At 42.5% G+C, this 6,939-nt stretch overlaps 1 protein-coding gene across 1 annotated transcript in view; it reads left to right on the forward strand.

Moving 5' to 3' along the window:
* Positions 1-6,939, forward strand: part of LOC147023811 (cerebellin-1-like) — a 112,713-nt gene that overhangs the window by 104,791 nt on the left and 983 nt on the right. The window lies entirely within an intron of this gene.

Below are 6,939 nucleotides of genomic sequence, written 5' to 3' on the forward strand. Positions count from 1 at the left end.
GGTCCACACTTTTAATGAAGAGGTAGGGGAGGAGGCTTTGTGTGCAGGGGGGGGGGGGGGAAGGGGAGGATAGGACAAGGGACGAGCAGGGGAGGTAAGGAGGGTTGCTGAAAGAGTGTGGGGGATTGCATAATAGCTTGGGGGGGGGGCCGGATGAGGAGGAAAAAAGGCTCTGTGGTGCTGTGGGAAGGGGGGACAAGAGAGGGGGAAGAAGGCAGTTGAGGATTTGAGGAGGTGGAGTGAAGAGATGGAGGTGAGAGGGCAGTGGAAGGAGGCAGCTTTGTGGATGAGAGGGGGGCAACTTTGAGAAGGGTGAGTGAGGGGGATGAATGATGGGACAAAGGTGAGGGGGGAATTTTTGAGAGAGGTGAGAGGGAGGCTTGGAGGGAGAAGAGTCAGATGGTTGCTTTGAGAGTGAGAGTGAGAGTGAGAGGGAGGGGTGAGAGGGGTGAGTGGCACTGAAGTTGGGAAAAAATAATGGTTGATGGAAAGCGAACATTCATAGCAAACTGGGGTTTTTTAAAGTTTTAGGTCAGAGATGCGATTTAACACAATTCTTGATGGATGCAATAAAGGCGAATTCAGAGAATGGAGAGAAGAAATGTTGTAACAGTTGGATTTTTTAGGCAAGGAATGAAGGAGAGGTCAAAATGAGAGCAGTCTGTTAAAATAGCAGAAGAGTAGTGCATTATGAAACAGTAAAGAGTACCACATGTGTGAGAGAGGAAGATGAAGCATTATAAGATTTCGTTTTTGTTATTATTATTAATGCGAGAGAGTTTTCAACAGATTAGGTCATGGAAGTGTTGTTGAAAAAAATCGAGGAAGAAGAAGAGGAGGAGGAGTAAGAATAAGAGAAAGAAGAAGAGGTGATGAAGAAGAAGAAGCAGAATCAGAAGAAAGGTGGCAGTTATATTTTTTTTAAAGATAAGAAATAGAGAGATTTGTTGGGAGAAATGGGGGACGTTAGGAAAGTGGGGAAGATATAAATTGAAGGTAATGGGGAGAAAAAAATAATCGTACACGATCAACGATCGTACACCGAGGGGAACCAGTAGGCCTCAGCCGAGGCCTCAAACACCCAGTAAGACAACGTTGCCAAAAACTCACAAAATAGCACGATTTTTGAAACAAAACCGAACTAGGAAAACACAGTAACATGGAGGTGAGAAAAATAAACAGTTAAAATGGGACAAATAACGACCAGAAACTTATCTTTGAGATCGTCAGCAGAGAGCTCCTAAGGAGACCTCTCGACGCTCCTAACCCGGAACCGGAAGTGAAATTGTTCGGCATTAGCACTTACAAAATATTCCAAATCGCTGCACTGCACTACTTTTGGGACACCCTGTATGTATATGTGTATATATATATATATATATATATATATATATATATATATATGATCACAATGATTTTCATAATTAAGAAATGAAAATAGTAATTATTCATTTCACAAATAGTACATACTCACAGATGTACGATTTGTGAATGTCTTTACAGTTGTGGAGAAACTCTGGTAAGGGTTTGAACCAGCAAAGCGCTTACCGTGGTAGCCTTTCGTGGTTGCTTTATGCAACTTCTTTGGCTCGAAGAATGTGGGAGAAGTCGATTTATTTATATAATCCGAGCCGCCTGTGTTTAATTGATGAGGAGAGAGCAAATTGGTTATCTTTCCATTCACAGGTGAGAGATGTGAATGCGTATATATATATATATATATATATATATATATATATATATATATATATATATATATATATATATATATATATATATATATATATATATATATATATATATAGCCAGGTGGAGTCAATATCAAATGCAGAGGACATTGAAGACCAATCATTTAGTGAGAAGGCAGATCTCAGGACCTGGCAGTCAGTTTGAGTGGATATCTTCAAACAACTATGATTTGATTGCTCTCAAATTTCTCTGCAAACCTGAGGCAAATCAGAGGGCTGCGATGGGAGATCGCTGATGGTTCCCTGTATAGCTAACTCATATTAGTGAATTGGTAGCGCTTGAAATTTTGCCTCATCATGAAAAGAAACTTTTTTTTTCTTTTTCTTTTCTCCCCAAAAAGCAGGACACCACAGACACTAAGACTAAACACTTTTAATGCCTCATTCCAGGAACCAAAACAACTTCGCAAATCACTACACCGAGAGAGAGATCTGGAATTTCACAAGAAAATAGTTAGAGTGGCCAGGTGGGGCATGCAGATGAGGATATGTTGGAGGAGAGTTCGTCATTGCCAAATCCAAGGGGGAGGATATCCATTTGCTGAGATCCGGGTGGGGAATTTCAGAGATTTGGTCACACGCATAGACACACAGTGGGCCTTGGGCACAACGCTATATATGGCTGGTTGTTGCATTTGCATGCGAGCTAATTCCCAGTCCACTGGCATGGTGGCAATTGAAATCACGACATGAGAACAAGAGAGATTCGCGATGAGTTGTTATTCGTTGGTCTCTCATAACCAAAATAGGTGTATTTGGAGTCCGTATAACCAGATTGGTACCAAACCGATTATCTAGTTGTGGAGAGGAATGCATAGCCACAGGTTTGCCAGGAGCTTAGGAGGAGTTAATGCAGAGCATGGGCTGTGTGGGATGGGGGTTATTGACATAAGCATTGGCACCGCAACCACCAGGGTCTGGTCGGTTCTGTTAGATTAGAAGAGATAGTCAGCAGAAAGACATACAGAAAAGTTGGGAACCCCTTGTGAAAGGAACATCTCTGATAAGTGCATGGTGTCCAGAGCAAGAGCAGCAACCTCAATAGAGAGTCTGTCATGTTCGGATTGAGTCCTCTGATGTTGGAGGTCCATACTTTTAGAGAAGATGGAGGAGTAGGAGCTGAGGATGTGTGGGAGCACAGGTGAGGGGTGGGAGAGCACGGAAGAGGGGCAAGATAATGTTGGCAAACGGCAGGGGGTTGTGGGTAGGGGTTTGAGCATTGTGGGTGAGGAGGGATAAAAAGTCATGGGGATGAGGTGGGGGTGAGATGAGGTGGAAAGGAGGAAGGAAAAGCTGGTTTTGTGGAATTAACAGCTGTGTGTTTGTATTGCTGGAAAACTGGCTTTCCTTTCCAAATCCCGACAGGTAAAAACGAGAAAGGCACTCGGTCGAGCGCATACCTCACCAGCAAACATACAAACAGGGGTGAAAACATAACCTCCGTCCACCTTAGGTGGCGGAGGTAATAAGCAGGTACGAGTAAACAATGATCTGTCTTCTCCGTGCAAGAACTTTGGAGGTATACTGAGACAAATACACAAAAAGTTTTTATCAAGTGTCAGGTTAGAATTCCAACACATGATGTAAGCTAAGTCGATTTGTTAGACATTCATGTATTTTTCTTGTGGGAATATAATGATTACCAGGAAATTTTCCTTCTGCGTGCGTGTGCACCTCGCATATCGGCCAATGACCAGTCATTCTGGAATATTCTCCGATACCAGTGACTCTCAACTTTTCTAAGACATACATTCTGGGAATTGTTTGAATTGGAAAAAAAAAATTCATTAATAATTGTTTTTTTTTTGAGGGTAACCCTATCACTTCTGCTGTGTAGCACAATACTATGAAAACCTGCGTGCATTCACACATGCTGCTTGGCTGTGCATTGAGCTCCACTCAGAATTCCAGTGACTCATGAAGATGATAGACATATGAACACAATATTGAACGCAAGGAAATGAAAAAAAACAAAGAAAAAGATTTCTTTACCTCCAAAGATGTTATGGCTGATAGGATGGCCTAGAGGTACGCACACTCGCCTCTCAGCCATCTAGCCTGGCTTTGAATCTTCACCCAGCTATAAAATGACTTCTCGGTGTTTCACGGGCAGGGTGATTCATCAATGTGTGTTCCGTCCCTTGGATGGATGTTAAACTGGGCATCCCGTCTGCCGACAGTCGTTGGTGGATGTTAAAGATCCCATGGTGTCCTTCGTGAAGAATCGATGAGCTATAACTGGAACCCTGAACAAATCACAAATTCCTGGCCTAATCAGCAGGGGGCAGTGCATCAGCAGCAGGGTCGTGCTCCCAGAACTGATGCAAACCAGCAGCCACGGGCTACATCCGAAATGATGACCTACAAAGATGTTGGCGATGGACGTGGAAATCAAGTCATTAGGGAAGATGGTAATGGTCTTGAGGTGTCATTTATTGTGGGAGTTTTTGATATATTGATCTTGTATGTCGGTATACATGACTGTCACATGCTAAAAAAACGCATAATCTGCAAAGAACAAAAGCCTGTCTGCCACCCAGACGATTTCTCCCATGAATGCAAACCAAGAAAGCAGAAGGCAAGTGCCATCGGGTGGAGATGTCGGTCAATATGTGTGGAGCGTGACGAAGCGCTCCCACCCGATCTCCAACAGATGTGAGTTCCGTACATGCGCAGACCAGAGCGTTTCCTCGAACCCGGAGGCTTCTGCCCAGCCACTCATGTCAAAAGACAGAGATTTGGTCTGTGCATGTATGGGACTCACATCCGTTGGATATCGGGTGGGAGCGCTTCATCACGCTCCACACATTTTGACATATATGTATGTGGAACCCCATAACAGCACGTACTACATGACCTGTTCATAACAAGTGTCATCTGCTGCATGAACGCTGTCTCTGCCCTGCTGATCACCAGGTAGAAGGTTTGAGGTGAATCAAAAATGTCAATGCTGAAAATAACAGGTATCTTGAAGTATCATCATGGATTTGAGCTGTGAGGTTGGGGTCGCAGCATTGAGCTTCATCTTATTATAAGGAATTAAGAGGTTTTTTTTTTGTTTTTTTTTTTAAGGAGATGCGCTAAATGACTGACTATCACAACTTTGAGAAGAGAGCGGTACTCCATATCATTGTACTAATACACCTTCTGACTTTAATATATGGGGGAAAGCTTATCTGAAATTGTATTTTAAGCTGGTGGCATTGTCATGTGTGTTGTGCTGAGTTTGGTAGCCCGTCTCCCGCTGAGTTTTGCAATCACCTCTGTCTGTTTGTCTGTCTGTCTGTCCGAGCCATAACTTTTTTTTAAACCATTTGAGCTTTTGTCATCGAATTTTCAACAAAGCTTTATGATGAGAAGGTGGAGAAGACAAATTAATAATTTGGTCAAAAGGTCAAAGGTCAGCGTTGCCTAAAATCATCAATTTTCATCCAATTGACCTGAAATTCTAATTATGATTTGAGCTTTTGAAATCAAATTATTAACAAAGTTTTATGATGAGAATATGGAGAAGACAAATTAAGAATTTGCTCAAAAGGTCAAAGGTACCATTTAGCATTGGACGAAAAAGAAATCCGAATACAAAGCGGACGGGCGTTGCATTTTCAGATGCTTTCTACTTTCAATTGTTGTGATCCCTTGATCTTTTAAAATGTTTTGTCGGTAATCAAAACAGTGATACATAGCAAGCCACTCGTTCGTTTGTTTGCATGCAGCATGTGCCGGTGAGTTTGCATCAATTGCTCGGGGTGGGGAGGGACTGATGCAGTACTCCCAACAGGTGAGAACAGGAATTTATCATCTGTTCAGGGTGCTGGCGATGTTTCGCCCACTCTTTGTGGAGTACACCGTGGGATCTTTAACATCCACCGACGAATGCTAGCAGACAGGACCCCCAGTTTGACGTCCCTCCGATGGACAGCGCACATACTGATGCTTCGATGTGTCTGAGAAACACCGGGATGACAATCTATAGCTGTGCCAAGGTTCTAACCCAGGCTAGCAAGCTCAGAGGTGAGTGTGCATACCTCTGGGCTATCTTGCCCACCCAGCAAGCTACTGACCGCCAAGAGGGATTGGTAGATGGAGGAGGTGGAATCTGTACTTTGTCTATAGCCTCTGTCAAAATGCAATTAATGTCCATGAAACTCGTGATATACCGACTCGTTTATTCATCATTATTTATTCATCATCATATTATTCAGCAAAGAGAGCACTCTTTGGTTACTCGTATAGATTAACACTGCCAGTTGGACTTATTTTATTGACTTGTCTAGCTTTACATTATATGTAATCACTTCAAAGCCACAATTTAACCTTTTGCTACCTTGATTTACTTGCCATATTTTTCAGTTGTCATTATTACCTTCGCATTCTGCGAAAGGTTATGTTTTGGTCGGCGTGTATTTATTTATTTATTTATTTATTTGTAATCTTGTGATTCGTATAACTCAAAAAGTATTAAACCGAATTGCATGAAATTTGGTGAGATGATTGGTTATTAGTCAGGAAGCATTCGATTAGATTTTGGGATCGTTCGGGTCAAAGGTCAAGGTCAAGGTCACGAAAAGGTCAAAATCGTCTTTTTACGATAACACGGTCAATTTTTATTCAATTTGCATGCAACTAACGCCAAAATGTTCAGAATTCAACGCCTCATCTTGTGATATGCAATATGACACAATGACGCCCATACTCTTGTTACCGGTTAGGGGTCAAAGGTCAGGGGGGGTCACGACCTTGAAAAATATGCGGTTTTTGTCATAACGCGGTCAATTCTTGTCCGCTTTACATGAACCCAGCACCAAAATGTTCAGAATTTAATGCCCGATCTTGTGACACAATGACGTCATAACACATGTCACCAGTTGGGGTAAAATGTCGGGGGGGGGTCACTCCTTGAAAAATATGCGGTTTTCGGCAAAACTCAGTCAATTCTTATTCGATTTGCATGAAACCAGCATCAAACGAGATTACCTTCTCTTGTTGAAACGTTGTATTCACCGAGCTTGCGAGTGAAGACTCGCCAAAACTACGTGAGTTGATTGTTGTTTAGTCCGTTGCCCCCGAAAGTCGGGGGGGGGTCATGACATTATAGATATGTGGTTTGTGTCATAAGACCATTCATATGAAACCAGTTCCCCACACTCATATCTAGAACAAAAAAAGTAGTGGTGGTGAAGGTATGCGC

The sequence above is a fragment of the Eptatretus burgeri genome, chromosome 7 (genome assembly GCF_056783735.1).
Source record: "Eptatretus burgeri isolate ZD-2024b chromosome 7, Ebu_testis_v1, whole genome shotgun sequence".
In the NCBI taxonomy this organism is placed as follows: Eukaryota; Metazoa; Chordata; class Myxini; order Myxiniformes; family Myxinidae; genus Eptatretus; species Eptatretus burgeri.